The 24426-nt window shown below is 47.9% G+C and overlaps 1 protein-coding gene across 3 annotated transcripts in view; it reads left to right on the top strand.

The window, feature by feature from the left end:
• Positions 1–24426, top strand: part of CPNE8 (copine 8) — a 2424038-nt gene that overhangs the window by 743179 nt on the left and 1656433 nt on the right. The window lies entirely within an intron of this gene.

Genomic DNA, 24426 nt, shown 5'->3' on the forward strand with positions numbered 1-24426 from the left:
ACCAAGTTCTCAAAGGAGGTGCAGGACAAGGTGTTGGACCTGCCGTTTGACGGTAAGGATCTTTTCCATTCCACGACGGATGCGGAGCTGACCAAAATGAAGGACAGCACCCAGACAGCTAAGTCCTTGTCAGTCCTGGTTAAAACCACTTTTAGAACCCAGAGACCGCTGTCGCAAAGCCAGCCTTCCTCTGGTTTCAGGGGTTTTGTAGACCAGAAATCCCACAGAGTGGATACCCATTTGGGCAATTCCCACCGGAGGCAGCAACAGACGCGGTTTTTCTCCCGCTCCTCAGCCTCCTCCTCAGGTTCAGGTGGTAACACCACTGAAACGCCTGCCAAATGAGGGTTCTCCACGCTCGCACGAGACCCCGGTGGGAGGATGCATTGCGTCTCATTGGGAGGCGTGGCAGACCATCACGAGGACAGGTGGGTCTTGTCAGACGCTCGGGCGGGCTTCCGCTTACCCTTACCCCCTACCCCACCCTTCAACCCTCCTTTCCAGCAGTCGGGGTCGTCCTTGCTAAAAGCCGAGGTTCAGAAACTGCTGGACCTCAGAGCTGTGGATCCCGTTCCCCTTGGGGAACGAGGGGAGGGCTTTTACTCCCAGCAGTTTACTGTGCCCAAACCCAACCAGGCTGGCCTGCGCACCCTCCTAGACCTTTCCCCGTTCAATCTTATCCTACCCCAAGAGTAATTCAAGATGATCACGCCCGGCCAAATACGATCTCCTTGCAGATGTGCGATTGGCTCAACGTGGTGGACCTTCAGTATGCGTACATGCATATTCTTATCTGGAATCCACACAGGAGATATCTCTGTTTCTCTGTGGGAGAGGAGCACTTCCAGTTTCGAGTGCTTCCTTTTGGCCTCAGCTCAGCGCCGCGTGTCTTCACGAAGATGATATCAGTGATCGCGGCCTATCTTCGTCTGCAGGGTATCCATGTGTTTCCGTATTTGGACGACTGGCCTGTACGCCCCCTTGCCCGTTGAAAGCCGCGTGCAATCTTCAGTCTCTCCTTCAGCTCCTGTTCCACCTTGGGCTGTCGGTGAACTGGCGGAAATCTTCCATGACGGTCTCGCAGGACTTGATTTTCCTGGGTTTTCGCTGGAACACGATCGACTGCAGAGTGTACCTGACCGGGGACAGAATGACGGATCTGTTGGCCACGTGTCAAATGTTTATGCAGACGGAGAGCATGTCAGCCTGGTGGTTCCAGAGGCTTCTGGGCCTCATGGCCTTGTGTGTATTGGCTCTTCCTCTTGCTCGTCTCAAGATGAGGCAGACTCAGATGGCTCTTCGGGGTTCTTGGCGTCAGGCTGTGGATCCGGACTCCAAGTTGATAATGATTCCGGCTTCCATGAGAGCGGACCTGAAGTGGTGGTTGTCTCTCAGCAACCTGTCGGTGGGGGGGCGGGTTTTCAGGACCCAGCCCCTATAGTGACGATCACGACGGACTCCTCCCTTCTAGGGTGGGGTGCGACGTTGGATCTTGTTCAGGTCTCAGATCTTTGGTCGCCTCAGGACAAGCTCCTCCACATAAATCATCTGGAGCTTCTGGCGATCTTTCTAGCGCTCAAGGCGTTCAGACCGATCATTGCCAACAAAGTGGTCCGTGTCCGCACGGACAATGTGGTGTCAATGTATTACATCAACAAGCAAGCGGGCACCAAGTCTCCCCCTCTCGTGGACCTGTCCATCCAGATTTGGGAGTGGGCAGTTCGTCATGGTGTCTGGCTAGTTGCAGTACACATTCCAGGCCAGCTGAATGTCACGGCAGATGCCCTCAGTCGGTGCACGATGGTCAGCTACGAGTGGGAATTGAAGGCGGAGATCCTCTCATGGATTTTCCTGCGTTGGGGTACTCTGGAAGTGGACCTCTTCGCGACAGCGGCAAACAAGAAACTTCCTCTGTATGCCTGCAGAAATGGGCTGGGAGCCTCCTCTCTGGGGGATGCTCTCGAGATTCCATGGCACAACATGAGGGCTTATACTTTCTTGCCTCTGCACCTGGTTCATCGGACGATTTGCAAGCTGAAGAACACTGTGAACTGTTCCCTTCTACTTATAGCCCCGTGGTGGCCGGCCAGGGTTTGGTTCTCAGAGCTTCAACAACTGTAGGTGTATCCAATCAGGTTATCGGTGAGCCCCGATCTCCTTCATCAGGTGGATCAACAGCTGTGGCACCCCTGCCCACAATCTTTCAGCTTGGCGGCATGGTGCCTGAGTTCAGGTCTTTCGAACATCTTAACCTGTCTGCGCATAACATGCGTATTATTCAGGCAGCCAGGAAACCCTCAACTAGGTCCCAGTACAGAAGCAAATGGCTCAGGTTCTGTCATTGGTGTTTACACAAACAACTGGACCCAACGGTGGCTACGATTGACACTGTGCTGTCCATTGTATCCCACCTAGCAGATTCACATTCTGTCATGAACTTATCTTTTGGCGGTATCTGCCTGCCTGTCTACGGACCAATGCTCTTACTCTCTGTCTAATCCAGTGGTTAAGAGACATTTCGCAGGTTTAACAAGCCTTTACCCCCCGGTTCGTAATCCGCACCCGTTGTGGGATCTAAATGTGGTCCTTACGGCGTTGTACCATAAACCCTTCGACCCATTGGTCACGGTGGACCTCAAGCACCTGTCATGGAAGGTGTCCTTTTTGGTCGCTGTTACCTCAGCAATGCGTGTGAGTGAAGGATAAGGTGGTCCTACGGACAAACCCTTCCTTCCTGCCGAAGGCGGTCTCTTATTTCCATCTAAATCAATCAATCTCCCTGCCGGTCTTCTTCCCGAACCCTGCTTCAGAAGCGGAAAAGGTTCTGCACTGCTTGGATGTTAGAAGGGCTCTTAAGTTCTATCTGGACCTCCGAATTTAGGAGCTCTTCTCAACTGTTGGTGACCTTTGGTAATCCACAAGGTAAGCAGGCCTCTAAGGCGACCATCTCCAGATGGATCGCTGCCTGTATTACGGAGTCTTACATTGTCCAAGGACTCAAGCTCCTAAAGGTATTCATGCACACCTGGAGCGGTGCAAGGCAGCCACAGTTGCCTTTCAGAAATATGTCCCCTGGGAGACCATTGCAAAGGCGGCTACTTGGGCCTCCCCATCGTCTTTTTGTAAGCATTATTGTCTAGACCTGAGCTCCAGGTCTGATGCTCAGTTTGGTCAGGCTGTGCTGAAGAACCTTTTTCAGTAAGGTTTTTTTTTCATCCACCCGTTGATCCTTTAAGGAGTGCTTGAGAATCTCCCATAAGTATGGAGGAAAGGGGATGGGACATAGGAGTATAACCAGGTTACTCACCGTAGTGACCTCCTTACACCTAGTCCATAGTTCCCTTTCCGCCATACGCCCGCCCTCCGTCCCCTCTAATAAGGTTCTTCTATTATTGCTTAAAAGGTCTCTGGCCTGGTGATAGAAAAGGACTGATGAGCGATGCGCGGGGTGGAGCCGAGATGGGCGGGGCTACGGCCGCATGCCGTGCCCCGCATAGAAAGAGAGGAAGGACTAAAACAATTTTTACAATTTTGAATGCTTTTACAAAGTGCTCCGGTCCCGTCCCACAGGAAAGGGGACTATGGACTAGGAGTAAGGTGGTCAGTACGGTGAGTAACCTGGTTATTCTCGAGGTCTGCTTTGTCAGGTTCCTCACACCTGTCCCCCTTTCTATAAATGGGAATGATGTGTGCCCTTTCCCAAGAGGGCGGATATTTCCCCCTCATAATAATGTCTTCAAACAGGATAGACAAAATATCCACCCATACCGTCGGATTTGTTTTGAAAAGCTGGTTCATAAGTCAATTTGGACCTGGTGCTCGTGAGTTGGTAATGGCACCAATGCATTTCACAAGTCTCTCTCGTGAGAGAACAAAATCCAAAGGTACATCTTGAGACACCTCTCTCCTGGTCAATTTTTCTTATTAAAGTGAGTAAAGCATATATTGCCTCGAAATGGTCAATCCAGTCCTTCTCTGTGACTGAATTAACCAATTTACCCGAATGAACGTTACCAGAGGCATTATTCAGTGACCAGAAGGATCAGGAGTTTTTATCCACCAGTGCTTCTTTCATTTGTTCTCTATTTAAGACCCTTGCAACCAGTTTTTAGAACCTTGCTCTCGCGTCTCTTAATTCGGGTGTTTTTTTTCCTGGACAGAGATAAAGGGGTTATTATTAATACTCCTCCTTCCAGCTCTCAATTGTCTTCATATAGGGGCCAGCGCCCTATTGTATACATGTACCTTGGATGAAAGCCTAGAAGCTCCCAGACTCTTCCTTGGAATGTTGGGTACAATTACACTAAAAATAAATCATCTGAAATTGTCTACCATGAGACCTGTTTGCATTTCCTGTGTAGTTCCCCCCACCCCCATCATACCCACAAGTGATTCAGTCACCCTGGCAAGCATATTTCTGGTGCATTTAAGACGATTTCCCTTAGTATTGAGTGTAGGGGTATTAGATGTTCCAATAATCAATGAGCCAAAGGCAGCAGTAAAGATGAAATGATCACTGCATGTTGTTCTAGTGACTTCAAAAAGAGAGAAATTGCCCAACAGCTACTTGTCCACAAAGATATGATCAATGATTGAGGTACTCTTCCCATTTGACCATGTTATGGATGGTGGAATATCCCCCTTTACTATGCCATCTAGCGGGAGTAAACCCATACCTCTGAGACACTCCTCCCATAACTTGCCATTTAACGATTTTGGATCTTTTTCCAGTGGGAATTTCGCTCCCATTCCCCTGTGAAATACAGTTCGAATTGAAGTCACCCACCACCACCACGTCGCCGAAGGGAGCGACGTTGTACCATTGTGCTACACAGAGTAATACCACGATTTGGAAATAATATTCAGACAATGCAATGGCGAAAAACATTGAGTCTTATTACGTGTTTGTCTATAATTTGCTAGTATATCCACTGAATTACCACCAAACCTGATTACCATCACTCCCACTTGATCCCATGGATTTACTAAGGGATTACAAGTGGTTGTAGGGTGGTGTTAATGCCAATTTCTGGAGTACATAGGACTACACAGGGATTTCCGTGGAATTATCGCCGTTGGTAATTCTACTGGTGGTAATTCTGCCAATGTTGCCGATTTTTGATGGTAAGGTGGAGGATTTACCTCCAACTGGAGGTAAATCCCCCAACTTGCCACCAAACTTGTAGTATGGAGTGTCTGAGAAATTATCCTAGTACAGGAGGTGCGCACAAATCTCAGTTATAAATCTGAGTTTGATATGTATTTAAAGAGTCAGAAATACTGTGAGAGGCAGTATGCGTCAGTAGTGGGGCCCAGAAGGGTAATTTCTCAACCTTCCGCTAATGCCGCCATGCCCGAAGGCCAATATATATTAAACACCAAAACGTCCACATGCATAGCACCAAGGAATCTAATGTGGTTGCGAAAACTCAAAATCTTAAATCATACCGAGCAATCAATTGAATGTATGGGGAAAGCGTAATCGTAGTTAACAGGCCCCCATATGGGTGACCCGTAATGCCCTGACAAGCCAGTGGATGAATCACCTCGTAGCTGTCAAAAGCTGGCTGCACTTAAGCCACGTTTCCTGTAACAGCAAGAGACTATGGTTTCTAAACAGAGCAGACAATACAGAGGTAGTAAGTAATTGAGTATGGCCTTGCAAATTAAATGAAAGTACAGAGATTTGAGAACGTTCACGTTGTGTCTCATTTGACTCTAAGTCACTAGATGAGTGGCCAAGAGTCTAGGGATAATCTGAAGAAATAGCCATGATCACTGCCGGCATTCCACTGAGCCAGTATTTTCTTTTTTAAAGCAAGAACGTGGCCGTCCACCAAGCTCACTAGTTTGGATTTTAAGATGATCACTGCTAAATGAAGTCTCGCTCGATCCGGGAAGAAAACTCTTTCAACATCTCCTGACTTAAAAGCAGCCAATGTAGGTACCCCTTGTAAAAGAGACAGAAGATTTGAGCCCTGGGCCATGGGTTTTCCAGAATCACACTTTTAATAGCCACAGCCAAGGATTCATCTGATGTTCTTGTTAATTGAGTGGAAGCATATTGGTGGCGTGGTTTAGTATGGACATCAGGCCCCCCCCTGAAAGCAGGCCCAAGCCATGGTTTTCGTGCGTCAACATAAGATGTAGTGGAGTAACAACAGTCTCTATCGCCAGTGGTGCATGAACAACTGAAGATGGCATAGTATGCAGACATAGCGCCTCTGAGGGTCCCTTGACTTTAAAAGTGTCAACCCTTCCCCCATTTTCAACTGTCACAAACAGGGTATCCTTGGAATCCGTACTTGAAGCATCTTTAACTCCCACCAAGCCTATCTGAGAAAGCGTTTTCTTAACTGCTGACCTTGAAAACAAGGATTTGAAGAAACTTCTTGCGCCTTGATTTTTCTGGAATTTACTCAATATATTTTTTGTTTTCTTCATTACAGCAGATTGAGATATTTTAAAGATCCTGGACTTCTCTGAGGCACCTGAGATCTTTGTCAAACCCATAATCAGCATTTCTTTGACTGAGGTGTCTGTAGGATCTTCCTGAATAATAACATTCGAGACCGCTGAAAAGTGGACCTGCTTGGCACTTAGCTCTGGGTATTCAGTGTCATTTTGCAGAAGACACGGGTTTTGGGGTACTGTTGTTTGTGGATGCCCCTCGGTCAGTTCATTATGATCATTGCAATATGGTGGAGGAGCAGCCCACTGAGACAGAATGCCCCGAGCCCTACCCCCTGACACTTTCACTGCAGTTGGCTGTTGGCCCGATTTAACAGCAGAACCTCTGAGGTCCCTTGCTATCGGTTATTGAGCAGCTCTTGACATATTTTTATGAGAAGCCACAAAATCCCTTGCTGCTGCGTGGATATTCAGATGATCAAATCTGAACAAGAGGGACTCCGGGAGAGCAGTATTCGGTTTAGCTTCTCTCTGAATTCCCTCATACAGAGAGACAAGTATACATAATACCTGATTAATTTCATTAAACAGGCCTTCCGTGTTCTCGCTGACCCATCTTCCATTTTCCACATCACGGCTGAGAGTCGCCGTGGCGGTAATAGTGATGGAGAGGGTGCCGAAGAGGGTGGCTCCTCTTTTGTGTAGGAAAGAATTGAGGCGACATCTCGGGAGACATGTCTGCCATTGAAACACTTTGGGCCTCATTAGGACCCTGACGGTAGCCATTCCCTAATTAAGGGCACGGCTGCTGCTGCTAATGATTTCTTTCCGGGCCCAGAAAAGGGCAATAACCGGGTCATGCCGACCTTGGCGAACCCGGTTATTGCCCTTTTCTGGGCTCTGGAAAAAAACATTCCCCATTCCCATTCGAGCCCCATACGGCTCAATGGGAATTGGGAGGATGCTAACAACGGGTCCGCTAATGACGGGCCCGTTGTTAGCATCCTGGACTGCTAGCAGGACCCGCTAAAGACGCCTGGTCTGACCAGGCGTTCCTTAGCGGGTCCCGCAGCAGTCCTCGTAATAGGGCAGCCCGCAATGAACCGTGCCGGTCCCGTACCGGCCCGTTCATTACGGGACCACAAGTGTCCTAAGGAGGCCCTTTGTGATGTAATATTTTGCCCCTTATGCTCTTCCTCCCGATTAGGTGATATAATCAAAGGAACAGTAACTGCCGTATTTTGCAGAGTATGCAGTTGCGTTCCTCCTTCCCTCCTATTTGGGTGCACTGGAAAGTGAGACAAGTGTGATGTTATTAACACAGTGTCCACATGTGACATGGACGAAGGCACGAATCCTTCCGCAGGAGGAGGAATGCGTTGTTGCGTCCCACCTTCCCTCATACTGGAAGTTACTGGAGCCTGAGACAAAGGTATTTTTGGGAGCTCATTACGACTTGGTTTTTTTCCGGCGCCCGGGAATGGGCAATTACCACGGCACCGCCAGACCTGGTAACTGCTCATTCCCAGGCGCCAGAAAAAAATGCTCCCCATTCCCATTTCAGCTCAGTAGGGCTCAATGGTAATGGGGAGGCCGGATGCACCGGCTGGTCTACTCGCGGTTGGCACCCACGAGCAGACCTTGTAGTTTGCTGGTACGGTAACAATAGTACTGGCAAGCTTACCAGTACTCTTGTTACTGTACCGGCAAACTTGTAATGAGGCCCATTGTCTAAGTGTCGGGGAAAAGGTGGTGATTAGATTCTGACTGTCAATCTTTTTCAGGTTTTTTTTTCCCTTTCAATGTTGAGGGAGACTTGACAGACGAGCCTCTGTCTGGTGGCGATGGTAGCAAAGGTAAAGTCAATGCTAATAACATTTCCTCGTCAGAGATGGGAGCAGAGGCCATACTCAACCCTGCTCCCCCGCTCCGTAAATCGTACATAAAGTTTGGCTCTGTTTTAAGAGAAAAAAGAGAGGAAGCCATTCACTGTTTCAATGGAACGACAGTAGTCAATACGAGTCGATATTGACAACCGGTGTTGAATTCCCAACTCTTCCAACACACCTAACACACTGCTTGCACATTGCTTCCGCTACATTGCGGAGAGAGGTTTTATTCAAAATCCTCCTCCTTCCGATGGAACAATGGAAAGGGTAGACACACTGCAACCAGTAAAGCAAAACGAGTTGGAAACACTGGAGAAGCTGACCAGCAGTGTGTGTAGTTAATCTGGCATACCTAAAACACTGCTCACACATCGTGCGCCCTCTGTGCCGGTGTGAGGTTTTTATGCAAAATCCTCCTCCTTCCAATGCGACAGTGGAAAGGGCAGACGGACTGCAACCAGTAAAGCAAAACAAGTTGGAAGCACTGTAAAAGACGACAAGCAGTTTGTGTAGGTAATGTGGCACACCACCACTGCACTCACACTGCGCGCGCTACATGCCGGTGTGAGGTTTTTATGCAAAATCCTCCTCCTTCCGATATGACAGTGGAAAGGGTAGACAGACTGCAACCAGTAAAGCAAAACGAGTTGCAAGCACAGTAGAAGCCTACCAGCAGTTTGGGTAGGTAATGTGGCACACCTAACACACTGCTCATTTTAATAGTCAAAGTAAATAGACAAACTGAAATTAAATGTGACTTAATTTTGTAGTGTTTAAATAATAAAGTTATCTTCATAAGATACATATTTTAGTTGCAAACCTGGTGAAACTGGAGTGGACTTAACATAAGCATGCATTAGGTGTCATGTAAAATTAAACAATTTATCTAAAAGTGAAAGCATAGTCCCATGTTTTATCTTTCTCTATAGTGTGTTAATGGGATGCTGCCATGAAAATAAAGCCCCCCCAGAGCAAAGTGTCTTGTGGAAACACACCTTGCCTGGAAATTGCATAGTGGTTTCCCTGTCTGCGTTTGAAGTCAGAATGTTCAGAATGCAGTCTATACCTTTTTATTGACTACACTCTGAGCATTCTGATTGTTTTTGTTTAAGAGATCAATAATGATCCCCCATATGCTAATATGTTTTAATTCCTGTAAAATGTCTTCGGGCTGTTTGCACAACTTTTGAGGACGCGAACGCGCACATCGTGAGAAACTCTTGATTGCAGGTTGCTTGCAATTAGTGATTTGCCTTTAATTTTCCTATTCCCTTTGGTTTGCCTGGCTCTTCATCTGTTCTGATTAATTGCCATTGGAATCACGGGTAAGATTTACACCTACTTCTTAAATATAAGTTTATTTCTCTTTAGAAGACTTTTTCTGATATTTTGCTTTGATTATTTAGATTCAACACTTCCTGGCTCTTACTGTTCCACTATTCTGAGTCAAGTCAATCATCCAATACAGGTTAGGAAGTGTTAGATATTCTATGTATTTGCACTGAAGTTTGAGCTTGTCATTTACAGTGCTTTTTTCCTTCTTTACAGCCTGGTGTTCCGTGGGATCCATATGTCAAACAATTCGGCCTTCTGTATGTATATTTAAAACACCCAGAGGGTCAGATTGGTGGGAAGAATAAATATTCTTCACTATGTGTCAAGGAACACAGAACACATTTTTCATGCTGTTCTGATTTGCATGATACTTTCTTCATTCAATTAGTCTCCCTTAGCCGGGAGATTAGCTCAGACTAATTGTGTCATACATTAAATTATCAAAGACTTTCAAATGTGCACCAGGTTTAGCTCGACCCGTTGCATGACCCCTTCGATCTCAATATTTGTTTCTCTTACACTCAGCATCCGTTGGATACCGAACAGAGACTTTGGAATGAGCACCCACGTGGTGCTGGACCACTCTGTGTATGTATCTTTTCTCGGCCTCCCAAAGTTCAAAGATAAAGTTCAACTACTTCCTTTGGCTTTCAATTATATTTGCATCGCTCATCCCAAACCCCTCACACACTGTTATCTTTATACAATGTTGCCACTTGCAACCTTGGTTCAAAACACAAGCTGGTTTGGTATCAGTCTCTCCCACTCACTGGCTGTGCTGTCTTTTCTGTAGGAGCAAAGGACAGTAGCATGGCGGCAATAGCTCCTCCCCTCCTTGGTTATCGACGCGGGAGCGCACCGGATCCCTCAGACACGCTGGGCAGGTCCGATCATCCTTAGTTCCTGGTCTTCGCTTCCTTACTTTCCAAGACTCACGAAAGTAACGCTCTTTAGAGGTCAAGGGTATTTCCCTCCTGGCAACCCTCTCTGGTCTTGCCGTCTTTCTCCTTGTATTAAACTGCCATCTCGGAACTGCTGTTTCCTTGTGTGTTTTGCCTCGCTCAGCATGTGCTTTTGTGCTCTGTCTTTTATCCATGTGGGGAAGTGTGATGGAAGTCAGGTGTGTGTAATGATCTGTAATAGCCTGACCTTGCCTGACCATAGTGTTGGGACATGTCAGGTATAGGGCTCTGGTGTTAGTCCATTGCTGCTCATGGGGAACTGTCTGTGAGAAAGTATTTGTGTCAGGAATGGTGGGGGGGGGTTGAGTTCCTAGTTATCCTACCTGGAAGGATGGGGAAAAGGTGTAACAAGGAAGGTCATACTGGGTCTCAACCTCCAATGTCCCACTTCCACTCCTCGAAGACCCCTCATCCAGGTTATCCTCCGGCGCTGGTCCACCCCCGGGTATTGCATCCAAAAGCGATGGCCGTGTCCTGGCCACCTGGATAACAGATCCCCGGGGACTAGCGGGTGAGACACCTTCAGGTTTCTCACTTAACTCTCTCTCCATATGTAAGACAAACACACAGTACATGTGCGAGCTAAATCCAAGGCGATGAACCTAATTACTATAGAGAACCTGACTATAAGTTACACTAACAAAGCTCATGGGTGCCGAAGTAAGGTAAGATACAGTAAGTGATCTTATATAGCGCCACGCTGCCAATAATGTTGGCCTCGTTGCACCCAGCAATGTAAGAAAGATGGGTGGGAGGTATTAGTCAGATAGCAGGAAGGGCAAGTTAAGGAAACACCTGTAGTGTTGGTGGGAGAAGGTCATAAGTACCCATTACTTGTGTGCCAATATGAAAAACACTTTATTCTTTTTGATGGGTATGGATGCCCTCATGTTAGCTGTAAGGGCAGCCCAGGGGTTGTGAAGCATCAATTCAGAGACTTGTTGTTGATAGAAGATGGGTAAGGTAGGAGTATGTATAGGAGTATGTAAAGTACACTACACCTAGTTGGCCATCTGAAAGAAGTGAATTAAGTGTATGGTTGCAAGATTTTAAGTAAAGAGAGGGGTTAGCTGAGGGATGAGGTAGTGAGTGGGAAGGAGGATCTGGGGTATTATTTCTTACTGGCTCTAAGTTGTAGATTTCTTTGAAAGAGTCCTGTATGGTTCACTGTCCTGCAGCCAGGTCCGCAAATTGGTGGGGAAGTGAGGCCAGTGAGGTAGTCAGGATACTAAGTGGATTCTCATTTGAAGGACCAAGGGAATATTTTATTGTGTGTGTTGTTATTCCAGATAGCACCTATGCATATCAAGCAGTAAGATGCTTGACTAGCACAGAACGGTTTTTACTAGTGGTCAGAGATGGGTAGCTCTCACAAGATGACATGTTGGGGCAATGTGCTGCTCCCCTTGTCCAAATTGTTTGGTGCAATGCCTAGTTCATGATGATATTTGTTGCATGGCTTTTGGTTGGTTGGTATCATAGATTGCTGCTAACACTGTTACTAGACTGTTTTTAAGTCACATTCATATTTTATAGGTCGTTTCACTTTGTATTATATGTTATATTATAAAAGTGCTATTTTACTAGCCTTGTGTATTTAACTGCCCTTAACACGCTTATTAGGTTTACTGTGTGTTAACTACAGTTCCCATAGGTATTGTAGTCCATTGAACCTTAAATTCACATTCCAGGCGTGAATGTGCCGGCGCAAATAAGCCCAGCTGGTCTGTGCCGGTCAGTGCTGGCCAGGAAGACAGGAAGTCTTGGCTCTCCGTTGGTAGCTCATCCTGCTCACATAATGGGAATTGCTGAAGTTTTAGCAGCCATTGCAGCGGCTAGATTTTTTTTTGCACATAGTGATGCGTCGGTTGATCTACGGCCTACTGCGAGTCATCATTTAGACAGCACTGCTAGTTGCACTATGGGGCAAGTCTCAATAGCGTTACAAGACCTCGAAAGAGTTGCACTTCGAGAGGACCTTATGTCGCAAAGTGTAATTACACTCAAGATAACAAACAAGATTGTGGTTGATGGACATACTCATTTAGAAGCAACTGTCATATTAAATAGTACCCCAACATCGGAACTTAATCAAGAGGCTCCTCTTGCAGGAGCAGGATACTCTCCTATTCAGGTTGATTTGTTAATGGCTCCAGATAACATTATTCAAGACACAAAGGGACTGTTGCAGCCCCCCTGATGTAGAAATAGGATCTCACCTCTCTCTCTTTCTCAATCGCTTGTTGCTAAACACTAGATCCTCGGTAAATCATACAGTTGAGGTGGCGAAATTCATAGTGGATAACAACATAGATGTGTGCACCATCACTGAAACCTGGGGTCATGAGGTTCCAGGTGCCTCCTTAAACCTAGCTATTCCTGAATGTTACTGCATGTTACGCCAGGATAGAAGGGACAGGAGAGGGGGAGGAGTAGCATTCATTTTTAGATCCTCTTTATCTATTTTGGAAGTTAACGGCCAATTTATGGACAGGATTGAGTCAATTTACATTAAAATAGGTCTGAAGGCTGAAGCAACTGTTAATGTGCTTTTGATCTATAGGACCCCATCCATAGCTGAGGATTTTGTCATGGTTCTATCAAATTTCCTTATCTCCTTATTGAAACCTAACACTCATTTTATATTGCTGGGTGACTTTAACTACTGGCTGTGGCACAATGAAGATAAAATGGCTTCTGACTTGCAGTTACCTTTGTCTGACCTAGGCTGTGATAAAAAAATCTCTGTACCCACCCATTGCTTGGTGCACACCCTAGATTGGGTTTCTTCCCCGAATATTGTCACTAGGGATTATCAAGTGTTGCCATGTCCATGGTCTGACCACTATTTTATACAATTTATAGTACTCCTATGTCCTGTCCCCTTTCCTCCATACTTATGGGACATTCCGTCCTGTGGGACGGTACCGGAGCACTTTTGTAAAAATCAGCACATTTTTCAAAACGGTGTCCTTCTTCTCTTTTTATGCGGGGTAACGCACGTGGCCATAACCCCGCCCTCCTTAGCTCCGCCAAGCGCATCGCCCATCAGTCCTTTTCTCTGCGCGGTCGGGGCTGGACGCACTTGCATCTTTGGGAGATTTTTTCCTTCCAGTGTCCTTCTCTCCTGCTCCGGTTTGGCGGTCGCATAGTAGTCCGTCTATGCCGGTTCATTTAGAATTTCCTTCTTGTTCTTCCTGCGAGCAACGCTTCGCTAGGGCGGATCCCCATCCTCTTTGTTTAGAGTGTTTGGGTCTTGCTCATCGGTGGGACTCGTGTTTTTACTGCGATTCCCTCTCGGCCTGGGCACTTCAACGTCGTCTGGAGCAGTGCGAGGAGGTGTTTCAGTGCGCTCCTCATCCGCATTTTCAGAGTTTCATTGACGAAAAGAAGAAACACCCGGTAAATTCTTTAGTTTTTAGGGCACCCCGACCGGGGGACTCCTTCCCGGGGTCTTCCTGGTCCGGGAGGGGCTTCATAAGCTCTATTACCGGGGGCTTCTGTAAGGGGCCTACCAACACCGGATTACAATCTGAGGCCCCTCCTGTGGGTGCTAATCAACGGCCCAGTTCTACTGAGGCGGTGGGTGCCAGAGCTTGCTTCGAGGTCTCCTTTTCTGGAGCTTCCCATACAGACATCGGGGCTTGCCGTGAGGCCTCTGTAGAGGCTTTCTGTACCGAACCAAGGTTCGAGGCCCCTCGTGAGGGAGCTGTTTCCGGATTCTGTTCCGAGGTTCCTCTTTCTGACGCTAAGGTGACTAACAGAATTGAGAGACCTGTCAAGGTCCTGTCTGTGAGGTGGATTCCTCATTGTTCCTGTCTTTGCGGTGATACTGGTTCTGTTGAGGGGGCTCAGAGTGAGGTCGCTGACCGTAATTCCTCTGTTACCAGCTCTGCTGAGGTTCCTCTTCTAGAGGCTAATTTGGCTAATAGTATGTCTCAGAAACATCCTAGGCCACACAGTACCAGCTCTGCCAAGGATCCTTGTGTCAAGGCTAAAGTCAAGGCCCCTGACCTGTCTCTGGAGACCCCCTGCCTCACTCACACATGTGACACAGTTCTCCTCAGACGCTGACAAAATGGCGCCCGTTCCCATGCGAACTACGGCAGCTAATTTAGATTCCTCCCTTACACCAAAGCCAACGGCGCCGGGTCCTGGGAGCAGGTTTTCAGGTGAACATCAACTGCCTGGTGCGAATCCTCTTTGTCCAGTTTTTGACTGGAATGCTTGGATGCCATTACTGCACACGGTCTCGCTGCCTGCTGCATGTGTTCCTTTTATCTATGTTGATCCGACTGGAGGAGGCCCTTCTTGGCAGCCCTCTCCCTTGTGGCCCTGGAATTACTCCGCTCATGAGCGGCCTCTCCCCACTCCAATACCTAAGCCTTCGGCGGAGGATGCCTTTTTTGGAAAATTTCAGAGGCTCATGCACTCTGACCCCATGAAGGAGTATTTCAGAAATGTATTCTTTTTAATTTTTCTCACACTCCCAGGAAGAATAATAGGGGTGAGATAGTGGGAAACCTTGTGTAAGAGAACCCAGGGACTTCCCTTTTCTCCTATGACATCAGGAGGAGAAGTGATGAACCTCCAGAGAAACAACCCAATGGACAAAGGGGCCCCAAACATTTCTTTCATAATGAGAATCTGTTGTCGGCTCATGAGCCCATGTGGATAAAGAATGACATCTATGGGAAAGTCCAACCCAGTTCTTATTATCAGGCTGTAAAATCTATGAGGGGAGAACCCTTCTGTCCCATTATCTTAAAATTCTCAATTTCCTCCACTGAGACACCCACCGTCCATCTTGGGTTGGAGGTTAAACAAAAAGAAAGTAAGAACTTTTCAGTCATGATACCTCCCCGGGACTTAGAAGACTCTGCCATTCCATCTGGTAGGAATAACTTCATTTGCGAGTCCATTCTGTCCCCTATGCCATCAAGTCTTACAAGAAATAGATAGAATCATTTATGGGAAGAAGAACAACACCTCTCAAGACAGTGTTCCCTAGACCAAGCAGAACCTAAAGCATGCTTCCCAGGAATACCTTGGCGGGATTCACTAGAATCAGAATCCACTAGTGATTCGTAAGGGAGCGAATGCAAATTAGATCTTGAAAGGAGAAGAGGGAGTGAGAGTCCCCCTTCTCCACCTGCCTTTTTTTTAAACCATTTTTTATTTTAGTTTAACAAACAGAAAAACACCGCTGTGACAATGCATTCCTAAGTATGTTCTCACGCCGATGTTGCATGGCTATAATGTGGCATTTATAACACATTTATCTACACATTCTTGTTCAGTATTCTGACGTTTCCCCAGGGAAGTATGTGTGCATGCTCCTATTCCACTCATCTGTTACCGCATGATTTCCAGTTCCAAAGTACCGTAGCTAGGTGCCGCTCCTCGGTCCCGTTCCATGGTTCTCATTGCTCGCTGTATTAAACATCCTCTGTGCCAGTTCATTCCAAGCTTCCATTCCCTCACTCCCCTCATACATTCCTTTTTGCAACTCCCTATGCCACACTGCCTTCTCGGCCAATGACCAACATCTCAGATCTGCCCACCAAGCCTCTTCCCTGGGTCCCTCATTCAATTTCCAGGCCATTGCTAACCTGTGTTTCGCCAGGATGCGGATCAAGTCCTTCATTTTGGAGAGGTGAGTAGCCCCCCACCCTCGGGAACTGTCCAAACAGGCAAAACTCTAAGGGCCATGCATTCATCTGGATCCCTCCTCCCTTCACCTTTTCCGCGACGCTCTGCCAGAATCTTACTATCACTGGACATGTCCAGAACATGTGCATCATGTCTGCATTCTCCTTGTTGCACCTCGGGCAGACCTGATCAGTGTTCCTGTATATACGTGACATCCTATGCGGAGTGAGGTATGCCTTATGCATCACATATATTTGGCTGAGTTTAAAACTTGCATTTCTCAAGACTTTTTTTAGTATACAGCAGTACTTTCTGCCATTTAGTGTCTGTAAAGAAACCTTTCCACATCCCGTTCTCACTCCCTGCGCACTGCCAAATCCCCGGTGTCCAGCCCATCTAGGAATAGGTCGTAAATTCTGGAGACTGTGTGCCCCCCTTCCGACACATCGTACAATGTGTCTAGTACAGTGTTGGATTCCCTTCCATCCCTTATGCCCGGCCATCTCCTACCCATCCTGCTTATCATGCCCAAGTGTGTCAAATACTTCCCCTTGTGTATACCATATTCACTCGCATGGGCCGTAAATTGCAGCACTTTTTCGTCCTCAACTAGGGATATCATGGCTATCCCTATGCTCTCCCAATGCTTTTTTAACTGTTTCACTATGCCTTGTTGTGATCCCATTATCCCTGATATGGGAATATACTTGGAATAACGGTCTGGGGTCCCTAGAAGTCACAAGGCTCTTCTCCACAACTTCCTGCCGAGTTTCACCAGCCCGGAGGGTCTCGGTAGCCTCAAGTCTCCCACCCATAATACTTCCTTCAAGTTTTGGAGTTCCAGCATTGGCTGCAGTAGCTGGGTGTCCAGAGTTACATCATCTTCGAGCCAGTTTGCTACAAACTGAAGCTGTCCCGCCAGATAGTACAACTTAAAGTTGGGTATCCTCATCCCACCACTGCTATAGTCCCTTTGTAATGTGCTAAGGACAATTCTATTCCTCCCAGGACCCCACAGGAATTTCCTTGCCAGCCCATCCAGTCGCCGAAAGAATGCCCTAGGGATGCCAAAGGGTACATTGATAAAGTGGTACAGGAGGCGCAGGCGTGCCACCATTTTCAACAATGCTGCCCTGCCTGGTACCCCAAGGGGCAGTTTGTCCCAGAATCTCATAGAGCTCCCCACCCCCTGGAAGGCCTTCTGCGTGTTATTCATATGTGCAGAGACCGGGTCGTGCCACAAGTTCATTCCAAGGTATCGGAAGGTTTTCTCCACCCACCTCAGCACTAAGTCCGGCAATTGTTCTTTAGCTATGCACCTCAGCCCTACCAATGGAAACAGACTAGATTTTTTCCTATTGATTCCGATACCAGTGAGCTTAGCGAACTGGTCCACTATGTCCAGTGGGCATGGTAAGTTATCCTCGGGTTGGCTGACATATATTAGCATGTCGTCTGCATACAGGGATACCATATGTACCACCCCATCTATCTCTGTTCCAGCTTTCACATACTCCGTACAAAGGAGGCTGCCAGCGGCTCCAATGCTAGGATGTATATCATCAGCGGCAGCTGACAGCCCTATTTAATGCCTTTCTGCACCTCCCACGCTCCAGATATCTGTTTCCCCATTCCTCTCGTCTACGCAGCCAGGCTAACTATCTCCCTGGCTTGTCCCCTTCTGCATTTATCTTTTGGGTATACTTTGTGTAGTCTAGTTTTCCCAGCCTTTCACATTCAGATATGCACTTTTGGCACAATTCCAGCAATCTTGCCTGCCCCATGTCTGCTCATGAGGTCATGCTTTCCATCCGCGATATGTCATTTTGCAAGCCCTTCAGGGATTTCTGTATGTCCGCTCTCAGGCCACCCATTTTGCCTATCGCCGCCCCTCTTATAACAACCTTAAAGGCTTCCCATAGTGTTCCTAGTTTCGCTACATTACCCGTGTTGGTATCAAAGTACTCTTCTATTTTATCTCCCAAGTGGGCCTTAAAGGTGTCATCGAGTAGGGCCTTGGCTCTCAGTCTCCATGTGGGTATCAGTGTAAAGACTGGAGGGGGGTATCTGTACTCCTGCTCTCTACATGGCAGAGTAGAGGCATAGAGCACCCCAGCCAAGATTCTCCATTTGGTAACGTGGACGAGCAATCAAGGCTTAAGCTCTCTGGAGGTGATGCAGGCTGGTTCTTGAGTACAGTGTAATCCCCAAGCACCGGCAAAGGAATGTCCACACTCTGGGCCTTTAGCCCTACCACCAAACCCTCCGGCGCTATTAGCGGTGAATCTGTTCTAAAGCTTGATGGTCGTGCAGATATTTGTACCTCCATCCCTAAGTACCGCACAGGCAAGGCAAAGTACACTGCCTGTGCAGTCTTTAAGGCCACAGGTGTTGTGAGCCGTCAGACAGGAACTAGGAACACCGGAAAAACACCCCAGGAACCACTGTAAGGCAATGAATGGTTATTAACCAAATGAAAGGACAACAATGCAATGCAAGCAGTAGAAGTATTAAAGCTTACCCCCAATGTACAACAATGAGGCCTTGAAGGGACAGCTAACAGGTGGCAGGGTAAAGAGGCTAGGTGTTCTGCAAGGCTTTGTGAGAAACAACACCTGGGTCGGCTGACAGAGACCAAACAGTATGGTTCCGACGGTGTAGTTCAGGATATGTAGTTTCAAGGTGCCGAGGTTGAACAGAGGCAGTCTGGATGGCACCGAAAACAAAGTACCAAAAACGGAAACCAGGGAATAGGCAAATCAGGTCCGTAGAACAATCCGAGGTCGAAAGGAGGAACAAACCAGAGTCCGAGGAACAGGCAAAATCAGGTCCATAAAGCAATCCGAGATCTAGGTAACCGAGAATCGAAGAGTCGCAGCAAGCATCACAAAGTCCCCACGGTAGTCAGCTGTGAAGCATTGTTTCCATGTTTGCGGCCTCTTTTATACCTGCTTGAAGCCGTCACGTAACGTGCGGCCGATCACGTGGTCTTGATCACGTGCTGTCGGGGTTGCTGTAGGAGGATCGGAGTGTGCCGCTTGAAGCCTGTACAACGAGGAAGCTGTTGGCGTGTGAGTCTCCATGGCAACTGCCAGCGAAATGAAGGATGGAAGACTCCCGGGCAGCCGGCTGTTGTTCTTGATCGCAAGGCAGGATGCAGTCGCCTTACTGTGTGCATCATGAGTGACCTTGCAGGTGGGTGTAGGGGAGATCGAGTGCGTGCAACTGGGGGTGTAATGCGAGAAGTGACCGGGGAAGTGATGCGGGGCGTGACAGAATCACGGGTTTTGTGGAACGGTAAATCCCCATTGGGCCCATTCGGGAATTTCTCATTCCCCATTGCGCCCAATGGAGAATGTTCAGTGCTATTACCGCCGGCGGTATTACTGCCAGCGGTAATAGTACCAAAAATAATCAAAATCGTGGCACATTTGCCCCCAGCTCAGAGCTGGGGGTAAATCCACTAAGCTTTTGATTTGGCAGACCCTTAAATACGGCACTAATTGTGTTACCGCCGCATTTAAGGGTTACCGCCAAACTTGTAATGAGGCCATCTATGTTAGTGATAACACAGTTCTTTACATAAATAAGGGTCAAGTTATGTACACAATCACAATAACACACTTTGTGCTCAGGTAAATCTAAAATGATAAATATATACAGTTTCTATGTGGTACCACAATTACTCTTCTGATTCCATTAAAATGCATCAACTGTAGACAGTATCAAATGGCATACAAATCAATCAATAAAGTGAACCAACAATAGACTTAGGAGGAAAACAAGTTGGTTAACCAGTTGGCAGAATACTGGCCCCCTACCACTAGGCACAGTTCTGTATGAGGATTCCCCCCACCTGGGCAACCTGTAAATAAAGATATAACATGCCCAGTCCATATATTCATTATAAGAGTGTTATTCTCTTCTATAACAGCTCTACCACCCCAATGTACCTGGAATAGCAGAGTTCGACTTCGGGTCGTCGACTTATCTTTCCTGAGCGGCTCCCTTTAAGGCGGGAGCCACGGATCATCGAGATACCATGAGGAAATGGTGATCAAAGGCAAAGAGGCAGAAGCTTCAGTCCTGGTAGTGCTTGTCGATGATCGGTCGTGGACGACCTGCGAAAATGAGGTTTGCCGTGCACCTCGACGATGGTAGTTAATTGCCACGAAGAATCTATGAAGAACTTTGGTCCAGCAAGGGCGCCGAGTCGTCGGCGTCTCTGCGGTCTTCGGGTGGCGGGAAACCCACCGGCGGAAGCTCCTCGGCGTGTCGGCGGCCTGGACTTAGTCCAGCGGGACAAAGCGGTCGGCGGTGCTGGTGAGAGCGTCCTTGAATTAAAAGTGTCTTCATCAATAGAGCATTGCTGCTCTGGTTGTCGGTGGCACAGCGTCAAGCTGTTGTCGCTTCTGGGCCATACAGCTTCAACGGGCCTCCAGTGGTTATAGCAAACCTGCAAACCCTGATCGACGATGGTGGATGGCTATCCGGGTGCTTCTCTTCGGATTCCTCGGCAGTCCCCGTCTCCGGTCGACAGTCCTTTGAAGGCTGACTTCCACTGCGCTTCGGCGAAGGTTAGCGGTGCACCATGGTCTCTCGTAGCTTGGGAAGAGGTCTCCTAGCCAGGTCCTCTCTTGGATCAGTTTCTCTGATACAACAGCTTTCAGATTGGGTCGAACGTAGCAGCAGTCAAGCTTCTTCTTTGGGCTCGGCTTCGAGATTAAGCATCAGTTTCGACTTCAGCTTCTGAACGATTTCCATCAGTAAGAGGTCCCCAGATATACTGTTTGGTCTCTCATTCACTCTGCTGGGTCACACTCAGGCAACCAATCATCCAGAAGGGCATTATGCAGGCAGGCAGCCAATCAGGCTCACGGTGCATTCAGGCCATTCTCCTCCCTCCAGATACTCACAACAAGGAATGTGTATTGGGACAGGTACCCAGCCATTCAGCACTCCCCACTGCATTCATGCCAGGTTCGAGCAGGGCTATCTCAGTCTTTGTGTCACATACCAGAAACCAGACGCCCATAACATGAAGTGCATATTGTCAACACACTTCATTCGCCCAGGTCCTACCCCATGGGTGTACCCACAACATACAGTCACTGGGAAGGCTCCAGCCAGTCTGGCCTGGACTTCCCCACAATGCCATATATGGAACTTCCACCCAACAGCCAGCCAGTGGAAGGGACATAGTCAGGGCCTCCCAGGACTTTGGGAAAACAAGGTAACATGCAATAGAAAGCAAGCAACCACAGGGGCCATCTTGTCTCCTATCAGATATCAACTGATTCCAATGGCAGGGCCTGGGTATCCCAAAATTGAGGATACTCACAGCACCTGTCAATTTCAGCAAGGAGCTTCCACCAGCCCATACCCTGCTCTGTGGGCCACACACAGGTACCCAAAATATACACTAGGGGTACAGGGTAGTACCCCTACCCATGGGTGCCATAAGGGTATCCCAAGGGTCTGTTCACCAAACCAAATAGAGGAAGAGCTGCACTGCCAGGAGTCTCACGTGGACTCCTGTGGAGAAAATAACACAGAACACACATGGTAAAGGACTATAAAACAAGGCCATGGAAGCCCTGTCCCTCCAATGTATTTCCAGCATCACAGTCACCCCCCAGACTGAGGTTAGGGTGGTCTAATCTCCGACGAGATTGACACCCTCATCCAGACGGTCAACATACATTCTGGAAAGGCCATCTGCATTATCATGACTCTTCCCTGGCCTATGCTCAATGTGAAGTCTAGCCCTTGTAGGCTAATGGACCACCTGAGCAGCTTCCGGTTTTCACCCTTCATCTGCATAAACCATTTTAAGGGCTTATGGTCTGTTTGGACCTTAGAGGTTGACACCGTAAAATAGGGTCTAAAACGCCTAAGGCTCCAAACTATACAGATACATTCCTTTTCAACAGTAGCCCACCTAACTTCTCTACTCTTGAGTTGTCTACTGATGAATATGATTGGATGCCCCCTCCCTTTGCCATCTAACTGGGACAAGGCAGCTCCAATTCCGGTGTCGCAGGCATCAGTCTGAACGATGAAGGGTTTGCTGCAATCAGGAGCACACAACACCAGTGCCCTACACAGACTTTCCTTCAAGCCAACAAAGGCCTCCTGACAGTCTTCGGTCCAATTAACCTTCCTCAGTGTTTGGACGAAGTCAGAGCTGCCAGATGGGCAGCTATGGTTCCATAGTCCGCCATGAATTTGCGATAATACCCACTGAGACCCAAAAAGGCTCATACCTCAGTTTGAGTAGTGGGAGTCTCCCAGTCATGTACATCGTGTACCTTACTGGGGAGCGGTTGGATTTGACCCCCTCCTACCTCATGACCAAGATAAGTGACTTTCCCCTCGGCTATCTGGCACTTGGTTGCCTTGATAGTGAGGTTAGCCCTTTTCAAGACCTGCAACACCTTATCCAGGTTAGTCAAATGCTCTTCCCAGGTGGAACTATAGACAGCAATTCTATATGATGACTAATCTCTGGAAGGTAGCAGGTGCATTTTTCAACCTAAAAGCCATGACTCTAAACTGGTAGAGCCCCTCAAATGTTGAGAATGCAGTATTTTCCTTGGCATGGTCTGTCAGAGCTGTTTGCCAATAGCCTGAGGTAAGGTCAAAGGTGCTCACAAATTTGGCAGTACCTATGGTGTCCACAAGTCATCAGCCCGGGGCAATGGGTGTGCGTTAGTTTTGGTGACGGCATTGACCGCTCTGTAGTTCACACAGAACTGCCAATCCTTGGTACCTGCCTGAGAACTTGCCTTGGGGACAAGGACCACTGGACTGGACCAGGGACTGGTTGAGGGTTCAATAACACCCAGATCCAGCATCTTGGTGACCTCAGCCTGTATGTGGTTCTTAACAGTGTATGAAATCCTGTAGCATCTGCTTTTTGACAGGTACGCTGTCATCAGTGTGAATTTTGTGCCTGCACCACGGGGTGGGTTCTGGTGTCATTAAGAAAAGAGGCGCATACTGCTGGAGCAAAGCCCTGCAGGCCCTCTGCTGCTCTGGTGTCAGATCTGGAGAGAGATGCACTCCCTCCACTGAGACATCCTGAGGGTTACTATGCAGCAAAACAGGAAGGGGCTCACTCTTATCCTTTTCTTGCTCTGAAGCTAGCAAGAGAGATGAGATTTGCCCTCGTCTATGGAAAGGCTTGAGCTTGTTGACGTGGAATACCTGAGGGGCTACCCCAGGGACTCCCATGTCAACCAGATAATTTACTTTGCCCATTTTGGAGATTATATGGAAGGGTCCAGTCCACTTATCTGCCAAAGCTCTAGGCTTGGTAGGCTCCATCACAAGGATCTCCTGACCTGGAGTTCAATCCACTTGTGATTCTTTAAGGTCATGCCAGTATTTGTGCAGTTCCTGACTTCCCTTAAGGTTTGCTGTCACTTGGACCATCATATGTGTCATCCTCCGTCTGAGGCCTAACACATAGTCCCCCACTTGCTTGGTGGGACTGGAGGGGTGGCTTCCAAACCTTCTCTGATCAAGGCAAGGGCCCCCTTCATGGGATGTCCAAAGAGTAACTCAAAGGGGCTGAAACCAACACCCTCTTGAGGTACCACTCCGTAAACTAACAGCAGGCATGGTAGGAGGAGATTTCATTTCCTCCTTAGGGGCTCTTTCAAAGCACCCAGCATGCCCTTGAGAGTTGTATTAAATTTATCTACCAGACCATTGGTCTGGGGGTGGTAAGAGGTGGAGAACTTGTAGGTTACCCTGCACTCTTTCGACATCGTTTTCATGTAACTATACATGAAGTTGGATCCTCTGTCAGAGACAACCTCCTTAGGTAATCCAACCCTGGTAAAAATGCCCAGTAGAGCCCTGGCAACCACCCTGGCAGTAACAGTCTGAAGGGGTATAGCCTCAGGGTACCTGGTGGCATGATCTACCAAGCCCAGGATGAACCGATGTCCACCTGAAGTGGGAGGGTCAAGGGGACCGACAATGTCGATGCCCCCCCTCTCAAATGGTGTGCCAACCACTCGTAACGGTTGCAGTGGGGCAATGACACTGCCTCCAGTCTTGCCAGATAACTGACAAGGTGGGTAGGTCCTGCATTGGGACTCCACTTCTACTCCCATCCTGTTACGCTCACCTGGCTCCCACAGGGTGACGGTCGGAACTGGATAGCT

Source organism: Ambystoma mexicanum, chromosome 12 (genome assembly GCF_040938575.1).
Source record: "Ambystoma mexicanum isolate Mex_15411 chromosome 12, UKY_AmexF1_1, whole genome shotgun sequence".
Taxonomy (NCBI): Eukaryota; Metazoa; Chordata; class Amphibia; order Caudata; family Ambystomatidae; genus Ambystoma; species Ambystoma mexicanum.